General features: G+C 36.6%; 1 long non-coding RNA gene across 1 annotated transcript; it reads right to left on the reverse strand.

Annotated features, from left to right (window-relative positions):
* Positions 1–4,147: 4,147 nt before the first annotated feature.
* Positions 4,148–13,630, reverse strand: LOC308694129. The gene is made up of 5 exons (XR_014030560.1): positions 13,482–13,630; positions 13,168–13,234; positions 12,561–12,756; positions 6,717–6,846; positions 4,148–4,674 (listed from the first exon to the last, which is right to left on the reverse strand). It is a non-coding gene; the product is annotated as an uncharacterized lncRNA (long non-coding RNA).
* Positions 13,631–14,131: the final 501 nt, after the last annotated feature.

The raw sequence follows: 14,131 nt of genomic DNA on the forward strand, positions 1-14,131 counted from the left end.
TATACTTACTACAAAAAGTATACTTAAAAATGTACTTTACTAAAATGAACTTCAAGCATACTTATTTTTGTCTAAATGATCAAAGCTTTGCTGAAAGACATGTTGCACACAATCTACTTCTGTCGTCTGATTGAGTTAGACTTTTTTTGCAAGTAAAATGCCTTTTAGTGAAAAAGAGAAGATTTTTCTGACTATTATTACATAATTGAACTTTACGGGATTAAAGGGTTAGTTCACTCAAAACTGGAGATTCTCTCATCATTTACTCGCCCTCACGTTGTTCTGTATGTCTTTCTTTCCTCTTTGTTTAGAAGTTAAGTTTTTTGCTGAACATTCCTTGATGTTTAGTCTACATTGTTCATGTTGTTTTAACAAAACAAGGCCAGTGTTTCACATTTGTTAGTTTACATCTTTATCAAAAAGTGAATGTTTTCAGTTCACACGTCTAATGACCCCAGCTAAAGTGGCATTAGAAACCGATAATATTTGAACCCAAAGACTAATAATCAGCCTTCCACATCAATTATTCAAATGCATAACCTCCACTCTAATGCACCAATGTAAACCTCATGATTATGCATAATTGCTAATGCATATGCATTCGTGTAATTGGATGCATCACGTAGCTCTACTGTATACCGTTGTTGTTTTCACTTTTGTTCTGTTATTCTCTTAAAATCGAATAATTTTTCAACCTGCGGCTCTGTGCATGCTGTGTAATACATTCATAGAGCTGCTGACACCATTGTAGATCATAAAGAATTTTTTAATGCTAAGAGAAACACATTCAATAGAGTGTGAACTCGTATTTTAAGGGAATGTGCTATAGGCTTATTGACCCGTCAGGCACGGAGAAATCTCTAATTTTTCTAGCCAGACTTAAAGGAGATGAATGTTTGATTTATGTGCTGTAATTCTGACCATGCGCTGCATTTTGAAGTAAATATTTCCTGCACAGTAATTTATTTTCTGAAAAGAGTCTCAGAGTAGAGTTCGCTGCTAGAATATCATTGTTTATAATGATAAGACTTTCATGATAAGACTTTACAATAAGGTCCCATAGCTAATGCATTAACAAATGAGACCTTATTTATTTACTGGTCATCTTATGTTAGTCAGGTCAAATGTGCTTTACAGACTTAATCTAATTATGAATTAAATAGCACCATCTCTAATGTATAACTTAACTCTATGAGGATGGCGCTCAGTAATTGAAATCTCCATGAGCCAAGAAATTCTCCAGTAAAATGCCATGGGAAAATAACCAATCTGTCATTTTTACATCTTATATTTTAATGGCTTTTCAATTAGTTGCATGATATGAATACGAAAATACATAATAATGATGATTTGAATCTAATTTGAGAGTCTTCATATGTGAGGGTGCAATTTTTTATTCTAAATGTGTTGAAATGAATGTTTAGTGAATTTATTGGCCTCTGGAGTCGCTCTCAATAGTAAAATGAAGTTTATTTAGTGTAAAAATGTGTTGAACTCAAAATATATTTTTTTTGAAGAAAAAAAAAACAGTTTATTAGTTTGTTAAAACTGCTATATTTATGGTAAGGGGTGTAATGGTACATGTATTTATACCGAACTGTCACAGTACGGACGTCATAGTTTGGTGCATATAGTCAGACGACAAATACAGTCAGTCACAGGCATTCCACACTCCAGTCCAGAAGGGGGCGCACAGTAATGCAACACTGTTTGCTAACCGCCACAACAGGAGAAAGAGCAGCAGAAGAAGAGAAGATCTACCCCAAACAGCCTTTATGCTGAATTTCGATTAATTTTTGACTCACTCCACCAACTTCACGGATAGGAAGCGTCATCCTGTCTGTTTTCTTTATTATAAAGAAGCACAATGATTTGTTTTTATTGTGAGTGTACACAAATAAAAAAATAGACCATTTACTGTTTCGAACAATGTCTTACTCTTATCTGTACGACTATAAACGATGGACTATTGCACTTTTTTCCCACTATTATAATGAAATGGAATCAGTGTGAAATACACAACCCGAATTTTGCCTAAGTATAATCTTTTCTCTTTCTTGAGAGTCACATGAGATTGAAATGAAAGATTCTACCCCTTTTTCCTCCTTTCAATTTTCACTTCTTTGTCAGAAAGTCCCCTGTGAAAGGCAAATGTCACTTCGGTTGGGCAGCGAGACTCCAGCCGTGTCCTCTGGGAGTGTGACTGTGGGTAGAAGGTGACCTTTCAGGGCTCATCAAGGAACAGATGTCTCCACCTTACCATGAACCGGCACCATTTTCAGAAACATGCTGTAAAAAAGGACTTCAACTGAGGGTGACTTACAGCAGCGGCGGGGCGAAACCTCCACGTCTGCGGGAGAAATGTCAGCGGCATAAAATCAACTCGTCACACTCAAAACGCCATTGATTAGGCTGATGAAGTTTCCTCATTGATTCGGTTTAGTCTTCCTCTTTTCATAAAGACAATAAACTGTTATTCATTATTGACGGAAAACCCCTTTGGAGTCGCTCTTCAAAGAAGCCTCATATGAAAAGCTGTTCTGAAGCAGCGTATGGAGGAAAGTCTTAAATAAACAATCATTTTTAATCGGCTCAGGAAAACCTTTGTGTAATTCTTTCATTTTGAGCAATCAATACAAAGACGAAGCAGTGTGCCAAGCACGGCACATGAAACAATTTTCAGTGCAACGGATTTTTATCACAGCTTTCATGCTGGTTTCTACAGCTAAACTTGGAGACCTTATTCTAATGAATCATTAGTGTAGAAGCTTTACAATAACATTTTAAGCTAATCATTTACTTTTTATATATAAAGATAAGATAAATGAATGCACCATTTTGGACTCGGACCAGTTGTTATTGTTAACTGAAACCTAAACTATTTTGTTAATTGAAAAAGTTGAAGAAATCTAGAATTGAAAAAAACGTAGTCATGGTAATTAATGGCGTTTCATTTTCTGTCTGCTTCACTGCCATTGGCTGGATCCAGTGTCATTTTCTATATTGAATGCGATTAATCTGCTGAAAGATGGAATATTACAGCACAACTCTAGTAATCATCATTATTGGCAGATGCATTTCTTTCTGTAATGCCATTCGACATTTAGTAATGGCTCTGTCTTAATCATCCAAATACTGGAGGAAATCTCTTTAGGTTGCTCTTTCATTTTAAAGAGGCTGTATTATGACCTTTTACAAAGTCTTGATTTAAGAAAAGATTTTCACACTTGAATGTTCAAGAAACACCTTCTTTTTTTTACCATCTAACACTGGAATATGGCATAAACATTTGTGAATAAAGCAGCGTTTTCATCCCATGTGTCTAAGAGAACAAACTCGTCACTTCCTGGGAAACTGGCACAAAATATCAGTAATAAAACTGTAAGTTGCAGCTATTGGGCTCTTTTTCCCTCCATCATAAACGAGTGTGTCTCAGAGCGTCAGACAAAACACAATAAACGCTGTCATGTTCTCTAGCGTTCGGATGCTGGTGTTCGGGAACACACTCGTGTGAGACGCTTCTGGAGGGAATTACACCAAATCACTCTGATCACACACTTTGACTTTCAGAAACACCAAACCAACATTAGAGATGCTGCGATGCCATTGGTCCACTGGATACAGTTATCCAATCACAGCTGATGCTGAGGCAAAGTCACGTGAGGTTTTGAGGGATTTATTTGGTGAATGTTTTTCAATCATAGTTTGTATGCATGTCTTATCGGATACAAATTATCTACCTCAATTGAGCCGTATGTTTAGAATATATGCCATCTTGGTGTTTTCATTCAGCGTTATTTTTCTGCGATATCCCAAAAATTAGGGTGGATGGAAACTTAACTAGTGTTGCAGCTCCTCTCTTCCCAGTCTGTCAGTAACGCTCTGTTTACTTCCTGTCTCTATGAAGCCCCTCCTTCTGAAAAGCACACTGTGCTCTGATTGGTCTTCTGGAGCAGTGTGTTGTGATTGGTCGAGCACTTTGAGTGTGTTTGGGAATGTCCCGCCCCTTCCCATAACCACCAGTTCAACACACTACTAATTAACAACCAGGCCCCGCCCCTTTATTCTGCGTATGAATTATTTAACTGAGGAATATTGTGACGTGTTCGTTCCGGAAGAAACTCAAGGTGTTTCAGGGAGTTCAGAAACACTGACACTGATATAGAAAATAACTCTCGCTGGAGGGACATTTTCACACTCAAACAGCAACATTACACACTAAAGAGAGATGGGAAAAAAGCAGAATAAAACCTCTTTAAAAGAAGAAAGTCAAGGTGCATTTTGCTCTCCATTTAACCTTACTTTTGTACAGCGAAACATCTGAGATATTCTCGAGAAAGGGTTTTCTTTTTATGGATTATGTCAATAATGTCAAAAGTCTGTCAAGAAAGCCATCCATATATCAGAGGCTACAGGCTTTGAAGAGCACGAGAGCCACTAATGTGTTATTATTCAGTGCATGAAAGCTTTCCATTAGAAATCACACACCAAACCTGTGTTTAAAAGGCACATTATATTTCTTTCTCAAACAGCCACACGGAAAAGCCATTAACTAGTAAAACAAGAGCGCTGAACAGCTGAAATCACACCCCCGTGATATAATGAAATTTACGCTGCGTAATAACACATAGCGCTGGTCTTTCTGAGGCAGAAAACAGGAACAGAGCGGCCTGTCTGTGAAAAATAAATACAAGAAATGAAATATTAACAATGTTTTAGGATCAGAGTAACTGTGTGTCAGAACAAATAACGGTTGAAGACTGTCATTGACATGCATGATTAATATGTGCTGGAAAACACAACTGAAAAAGCCCATTATAAACACACGCCTCACGAACAGTCATTTCTGCTGGATCGCTTTCTTAGGAAACCTCTTGAGGATTTTTCCTTTCTTCCTCTGAAAGAACATTGTGATTCTGGGTGAATCGCACAAAAACATGTCTGGAACGTTGCAAACAAGAAAATAAAGCCATTGTGAGATTATTTTAATGACAGTTAAACACATTTTCCAGCCAAAGTCTCATTATCGTAATGCGTCAGATGTGTTCCTTTTCATTATCCTCATTAGTGTAGTGTGTGTCAATAATGAGAATCATAATTGGATGATTAAGATAAAATATTGTTATTAAGTCAAATACTGATTTTAAAAACAAATTTATAATATATAATTGACAATTTAAATAACATTACATTTTTTAAATATTGCAAATTATTAGATTTTTTTTGTTGCTTTACCATAATGAGAATTTGGCTGCTAATGTAAAATATCTTCTAACTGTAAAACTATATTAGTATGTGACAATAATGAGAATAATAATTGGACGATTAGCATTACAAATGTTATATTGTAAAATACTTTAATACAGTGATTTAAAAACATCTTCAAAAATGTAAGGCAAAAAAAATTTAAATAATAAAAATAATTCCAATTTAGATAACATTTAAATAAAAAAATAAAAAAGTCAAATATCTCCTCACTGTAAAAACATTTTAATTAGTAAATAATGAGAATCTTCCAATAATGCAACATATAATATAATGTTATAATATGTTATGAATTATTATAACATAATGTATTATGTGTTATAATAAATAGCATATAACATATTATATGTTACATAGATCACTCTTTCAGTCACTCATCGCACACAATTATTTAAATGTTGCATATTATTACATTTTTTTTCATTGTTGCTTTACCTTAATGAGAATTACAGTGTAAAAACAGTGTCACAATATACTCCTAAAAACAGACTTTGGGCCCTATTTTAACAATCTGAAACGCAAGTATCAAACGTGAAACGCAAGTAACTTTGTGGGCGGATCTCAGATAGCTGTTGCTATTTTCCCAGCGGGATAAATGACTCTTTCGCCCAACGCAAATCTAAAATGGGTTGGTCTGAAGTCGCTTCATTACTCATAGGTGTGGTTTGGGCGTAACGTGAAATAAACCAATCAGAGCGTCATCTCACATTCCCTTTAAGAGCAGGCGTGCTTGTTCCATGGTGGATTGCTATTATAACGGCGGATTTGCCAGGAGCGGTTCACAGCCGAGGAGACCGACGCTCTCGTCAGGGCCGTAACACACAGAGAAGTGACATTGGGGATGGAGAAACACACACAGATTAGCTTCGGTTAAACAGGCGTATAATAATTTGGGTAAATGTTTAAGCTAGATTTATGCCTATTTTTCACATCTTCATGGACACAACAATGATTTCCCTCGTGTGGTAATATTTTCCCTGGTAATTATGTATGGTTTGCAAAAATGAAAACTTCTGCGTCTGTGTAGATGAGAGAAGCAAAGTGTGTGTGCGTTGTGCACACGCTACATTATGGCCAAGCATGCGCTCTTAAAATAGCATCTGAACGCGCCTCTGACTTTAGACGAGGTTTCTCCTGGTCTGTGCCGGAATTGTTTTCTGAAACTGCAAAATAGCACCAGGGAACGTTTGCGCCGGAACACGCCTCCTCTTTTCCCTGAACCGCCCCCGGGAGCGCAAGTTCATTCCCTAATTTACCGACGTGCGTCTGTGGAGGGAAGAGTCCGCTGTGTGTCCGGTGCAAAATAGGAATGATACATGCGTCGGTGTACAAAGTCAATTGCGCTGGGTGCAAGATAGGGCCCTTTATGAGCGTTGCATGATTTAACATGATCGTTCACAGAGTCTCAAACGCATGATGTTCGTGTCAGTCAAATGATCACTGAAGCTCACCCAGCTCGTCCTCCATCACCATCATCCCTCCGTCGCCTGAAGAGCCACTTCTGTCAGGTGGGACCACTGCGATCCTCCGGGACTCGACCCGCAGCAGGAGCCCGGATGAATCCATTGGCGGATCGTTTGACTGCCGGTGAAACGGGAAGAGGACAAGGACACAGAAGAAGACAGATAGAGCGATCACTCTCTGGGGAACTTACACACTCAAACACCGTCACGGATGACAGACCACAGCAGCTGATGGGGAGATGAAGACACTGCTGCAGGAAAGTGTGAGACTCCATCAACTTAAACATCTGACACCAAAATAAGAAACTCTTTAACAGTTCATTAGATTTGACCTTTAGCTGTAGAAAGTGAACATGCAACCTGCAAAATCTCATTTCAGCAGCAGCTCAAGTTCTGGGAAGGTCATGTTCACAACGGCAGGTGCGTTTCAGGTCACTTTGCTTTATGTTTTTAATTAATTTATGAAGCCACTGTAAACTTTATTCATAACCTTTCAGAATTAAGCAAACGCACCGCAAGTCATGTGACAGCAACCAACCAATGGAATATGTAGTAAGATCATGAAGGCCATTGCGGGTCATTGTAGAGCCACTGGCTCATTGCATCAACCTTTCTTTACTTACTGGCACTGTATCTAAAATGACAAAAATTGCTAAGATAATTCCAATTTTTAAATCGGGCGACAGAAATGATATGAGCAGTTACCGGCCCATATCAATTCTACCCGCTTTCTCTAAAGTAACGGAGAAAGTAGTATACGATAGACTCAGTGGCTACTGTATCTTGATGAACTAAATATTCTTGTTCCTTCTCAATACGGTTTTAGAAAAAAAGAGCACAACCTGTATGGCAATACTCGACCTAATAGAACAAATCAATGACTGCATTGAAGAGGGAAAATGTGGTGTTGTTTTTTTCTTGGACCTATCAAAAGCCTTTGATACCATTGACTTTGATATTTTATTGCACAAATTGCATCACTATGGTATCAGAGGTCTAGCACTTGAATGGTTCAGAAGTTATCTATATGAGAGGGAACAGTATGTCCATGTTGATGATCATAACTCTACTTGTAAGCCCATAATCTTTGGGGTCCCCCAGGGCTCAATTTTAGGGCCACTCTTATTCATTCTATATATAAATTATTTTATAAATTCCTCTAAAATATTTCATAAATAATTTTTTTCTGATGACACAAATTTGTTTATATCACACAGGAACCCACTTATTCTACAAGATATAGTAAACTCAGAGTTAACCAAAGTTGACTTCTGGTTTAAATGTAACAAACTGTCAAACAAATTTCATTTTATTCAAATTGGGCAAAAAATAAATTAAAAAAAATAAAAATAATTAAAAACACTGATCACTGCCTGATTAAAATTAGATAAAAAGAGTGTATTCCACTAAATTCCTGGGGGTCCTCACTGACGACTTTCTCAACTTTAAATGTCATATCGACCATCTTGTAAACAAACTGTCAAAGTATGTTGGCTTGTTCTATAAGATCAGACATTTCCTTCCTCTGTCTGCCCTTCTCACATTGTACAAAACTCTCTTTGAACCACACCTTAACTACTGTAATGTGATATGGTGCAACACCTTCACAAGTCATCTTAAAAAACTTGTATCCTTGCAAAAGAAAGTCATACGGGCTCTGTCCTGGTCAGAGATAAATTCCCCCACCCTCTCTCTATTCCACCGCTTTGAGTTACTAAGACTAGCTGAGCTAAATGAATATCATAATGCCTGTCTTATGTTTCAAATTGTTAACAGGCTGAACTCTAGATTGAGTAGTCTTGTTCCTATCTTCAGTCCCCAGCACACATACCAAACGAGAATCAAACCACTTATATCAGGAAAATGTCGTTGACATGTGCGCGCCAGTATGAGTGTTGTATGTAGGGGGCCGCAGATCTGGAACGGCCTCAAGGTGTTGCCCTCTATCTCCAACTTCAAAAGACAACTAAAAAATAATTTCATATTAACCTATATCTAATATAAAGCTGTTTTCTCATGGACTACTGGGATGTATGTGTATGATTGTGTGTATATGTAATGTTATGTATGTCCTGGTGCGCTTTTGCGTGCATTTACTCATCATCATCTGGTTACAGGTGGTAACTGTGTATACCTTTGTCTGTACCACTACCCTTTCATAAACCATGGACCCCACCTATAAGCTTTCCTAGCTTCCTTGGGGGACACATTTACTCTACCCAATTGATTTTGTACCCCCAACTGTATTATTGTAATGTTTGAAGTGGTATTGTGAATAAACTCAAACTCAAACTCAATCAGCTTCAACCTTTCTGTAACAACAAGCCAATTCAGAGGAACATCTGATCATCGAGTATCTGCACATAGACACAGAGAGCAGTGTGATTCGTCAAATAAATCGAGCTACAGTAAACATCTCTCGCTTCGCAGATGTTTAGCCTGATTAAGACCCCAATAATCTCAACTGAGTCTCAAACTGTGCTCAGGTTTGCCAAGAGACTCAAGACTGCATTCGCAATATGAACATCTCAGCTGATGTTCACATTCATTGCTCTAAACCAGGGCTATTCAATTGGCGGCCCGCGGGCCAAATGCGGCCCGCCAATCATCTCCATGCGGCCCGACGGCACCAACCTCCCTCCTCCTCTTTTCCTGGCGATGCGGCTAATTCAGTTTGATACTCGCTCCAATTGACCTGAGAAACGTTTTACGTGCGAATATTTCAGCAGTTATTATATGTGTCCCGAATTTATGTCGACTGAACCTGCGATACCAATTCGTGAATGAATCAATCTTTTGGTTTGATTCTAAACGCGCTTGCATAACGGTCTAAAATTCGGATTCATTCGGACCGCTCCGCCACTGAATCATCTGAAGCGGTTTCTCGGTCAGTACAGTAACAACAAAATAGCGATGTTTTCAGTTGTTTCACTAGTTGTTTCAGCACGGCCCAGCACAGAGTTGCGTTTACTCCCGGTCCCGGACACTATATTAAACAGCGTTGCGATAACCAGTAAGCGTTTCAGTTCGACAGAGAAACCACAAATCACTCATTGATTTAATTAGTATTAAATCGGATGAAACAGTCTCAACATTCCCAACAAGACTGATGAGGAAAGCAGGAGAAACAATGTGGCATGAATGAAATTAGAAGACTTTAAATCCCCTAATCACCCTTACAAACATTTACCATGAATGTACTGTAGTAAATTACCATGGGTTGGGCAGAAATGTATGAATACTATGTAGTAATAAATAAATATTGTAAATATATATACTATAATATTATATAATAGTAAATATAGTGTTTTATATTTAGGTGGGTAGAGGAATATAATTAATGTTTGTTATGAAATTATGTCAGTTTCTTTGTAAAGGTGCGTATAGTTTTTAACTTGTGTTTAGGCATTTTTTATACAGTGGGAGTGAGTAGCCTGTGGTTAACAAGTCTCACTGTCAGAATATTTTCATTTAAGCATAACTATTATAAATAAAATAATTATTATTTCTCACCAACAGCTATAAGTTTGTATAAATAATTTATTTGTTCCATGGAAAATAGCTGTACACAGCTGTAAATTATCACATTTTTATTTATTATGGTTTTATATATTTGCATACTGTTGGGTATCACATTTCCAAGTAAATACCACACTTTTTTAGGATTACTTTAACTTATTTATTGAAACTGTTAGGCTATGTTTCAATAAATAAGCTAAACCCCCAAACCAACCCACCGGCCCACCTCAACTTTTCGATTTGATAATGCGGCCCTCGAATGAAACTAATTGAATAGCCCTGCTCTAAACTCTTGACAACCATTGACTCATTTGTTTCTACTGAGGGCTTTTAGCATGCAAAACAATGTTAATACTTGAATGACATGAACTTTTGAGCTGTAAAAGAGCAACTTCCAAGCAGTAACATCTCCTGTATCGCAAGCTTCCCTGTAACGCATGACTCTGTGTGCAGTGACGGTTTCTGCATCGACGTGCTCACGTTCTGCTCCGCTGGTCAAAAGCAATTAAAAAACGTGTCTTTAATTATCATACCTGACCGGATGTAAACGCAGCAGAACGAAGCGGTGACCAGAAGACAGGCAGAAGTTTGAGGGATTTAAAGACGCTAGCTTAAGAACTTCACAATCATGAATGTGTTCCTCCGGCTTTAGTTTATCTATGACTGTTTGCATGTTTTTCAACTCGAATGCTTTTATGAAAGTGTGTTGACACGGGAGTGTGAGGCTTTACAATAAATTCAAACATTTAAAAAGGCAAAACTCATTAACAATGAAGCTAATCAAACCACACACACACACACACACACACACACACACACACACACACACACACACACACACACACACACACACACACACACACACACACACACTGAGAAATATAAGTGTTTTTAAACACACAAACTTGTTTTATAATAGCCAATCACCTCAGTTTTGCTCGTAACATAAATTTGCCTTAGTAAATGGATTTTTACTTATTATTCTCCATCTAAAGGCAGCGATATATAGAAAATGAGATTTCCTACATATTGCCTCTCATTATTGTGCGTCTGAACGTGAAACGGCCTCGGTTGTGAATATTAACGTGATGTTTCTATTAGTCAGAGCTACAGACTTGTAGGGATTTGTTCAGTTGGCTGAAGGGAGTGAAAAACATCTGCTGACCACGCAGAAGCAGAGCCACAGGGGTCAGCTCGTTATCATCAGCGCATCTCATTATCATCTTAATTAGAGAGGATTTCAGTTAGAAGAGCTGCTGTCCCAATGTGTGACTCGACGGACGATCACACAGGATCAGGACAAGCTTTCATGTTGCTACTTCAAAAGAATGGAAAACTGCTCATGAAATGACAATATTTACTTAATTTACTTAATCGTTTCTGGTCTTACTGTGGATGATTCATTAGTTCATGTTATGCCCAAATAATACATAAAAAAAAAAAATATTATATATATATATAAATATCTTAACTTATGTATGTTATATATAACTTATGTATGTTATGTATGTTATATATATATATATATATATATATATATATATATATATATATATATATATATATATATATATATATATATATATAAATAAATATCATCTAAACTTATGTAAGTTATTCCTAAAAAAATATATAAATAAATATTATTTAAACTTAAACCCAGTGCATGTTATTCCTAAAACAATAAATACATAACAATTTAAATTATATAAATAAATAAAATTTAAACTTACATCCAGTGCATGTTATTCCTAAAACAATAAATACATAACAATTTAAATTATATAAATAAATAAAATTTAAACTTACATCCAGTGCATGTTATTTCTAAGAAAATTATATAAATAAATATAATTTAAACTTACAGCTAAAATTCTATAAATAAATATAATCAAAACTTCCACCCAGTGCATGTTATTCCCAATAAATAAACAAACAAACAAACAAACAAACAAACCACCAATCTGGTGTAAAATGCTCACTTTTCATGATCACTATAAATAAAATAAACATTTCTGTTCTAATTGTGAACGATTCATCAGTGCATTATTCCCCCAAAAATAAAGTTATATAAATAAATAAACAAATTAATTAATATTAATAAATTAATATATAATAATTAATAAATAAAAAATAAATATAATCTAAACTTACATCCAGCATTTTATTCTCAATGGATAAATAAATACATACATTCTATTATTACAAGCACACTTTTCATGATCCACATGGATAAAAGCAAGCCCATCCTATTTATTTGTTCTCTCTGTCTGAATATCCCGTTTCACTCAGAAACACATTATGGAAGTGTACCTGGTCTCCTGCTGACTCTGTGTCTGCTTCCCTGTCTTATGTCAACCCAGATCCACAGGGATTGTGTTTTGGATCCTCTGCAGAAACACTGCGTGTGTTTGAATCCCTCCTGAATGCCTTTAAATAAAGCAGGGATCTGCCGTGCTCTAATGTGCAGCCAGCACTCGCTTTAATAGGAGAATTGCTTTATGCAAACCTAAAAGTAAGACAACAACAGAGCCTGAAGGAAATTTTCATCTCAAAACTTGATTTAATTTCTAAGGCTGCCTGGGAAAGCTTTTAACACAGAAGACACAAATAAAAACTCCCTTTCACATTCTCGCTGGTTTAATTTAACTACTAACAATATTCAGCGATGAACAAATGCCATTTCCACCACATCTCAAATTACACTGGTTTAACATATTTGGAAAAATGTCTAACTCCTCTGTCTTTCTAAGGCTAATTTGATAGCTAGCATTTCATGATAAATGAATAAATACACACAATTCAATTACATTTTAACATCTTGACTGGAAGTTATCACACACACACACACACACACACACACACACACACACACACACACACACACACACACTTAAAATAGTAAGGTAAAACGGAATACCTTGATTTTTGGGGGGTTTTCTTCAAACATCATGTCTAATATTTCATCTCTAGCTCTTCACTGACACCTTCACAAACACACATCGGTAAAATTGCTGTTTTTTTGGTGACGATGCATGCCTGTGTCAAATTGATATCGGCTACATCACATTTCACACAATAAGTATTGATATGGTCAACTTTCCAGACATTTAAATGTAAATAAAAAAGGTTTTATACAAATCAATCTCTGCGACTGAAAATAAGACTGCAAGTGATTCAATATCTTTATCTTTATCAATATCAATATCAATATCTAATAGTCTTAGGTCACACCTAAGTTTGCCAGATGTCTTTCACAGCATTGAGGACGGTATCTTGGGTCAGAACCTGTGTGAAGGCATGCGGAGAAGAGGAACTCAGTCAATCTGCCCCCTCCTCCATCACTCCATCACTCCACTGTCATTAATACCCTCTGTGACGCTGATGAATTATTCAACACACCTGTTTATTATGCATCAAATGCAAGAGCCAACTAATCAGGCCATGCAAGTTATCCTAATCAAAGGGTAATTGACAGGACATGAACAGCGTGACAAACGTGGAAGGTGAGAGAGAGAGAGGAATGGAGGGGCAGAGTTTTGCTCCAGGTTAAATGCAAAATTCAGCAGCGGTCAATAGCAATCTGAGAGAAAGCTCACGGGAGCCGAGCGGCGGTGAAGAGATCCACAATGTTGTTTGTGTGAGTGACGGCTTTCATACTAATGTTCTGATCGACTCCAGCTTCATGAGTGCAGGAGAAACATCACTGTATCACATGCGTGAATATTTGTTTTCAATGAAATAGTAATTAATTCAAAATTATTTACAGAAAATGTTTAAATAAATAAAATGTTTCTAAATAAACAAATAAAGATTACTGTGGAAACCTCCTTACAATAAATAAATAAATAAAATTATGGTGAAAATACCCCATAATTAAATGA

Source organism: Scardinius erythrophthalmus (assembly GCF_964197995.2).
Source record: "Scardinius erythrophthalmus genome assembly, chromosome: 7".
NCBI classification, from domain to species: Eukaryota; Metazoa; Chordata; class Actinopteri; order Cypriniformes; family Leuciscidae; genus Scardinius; species Scardinius erythrophthalmus.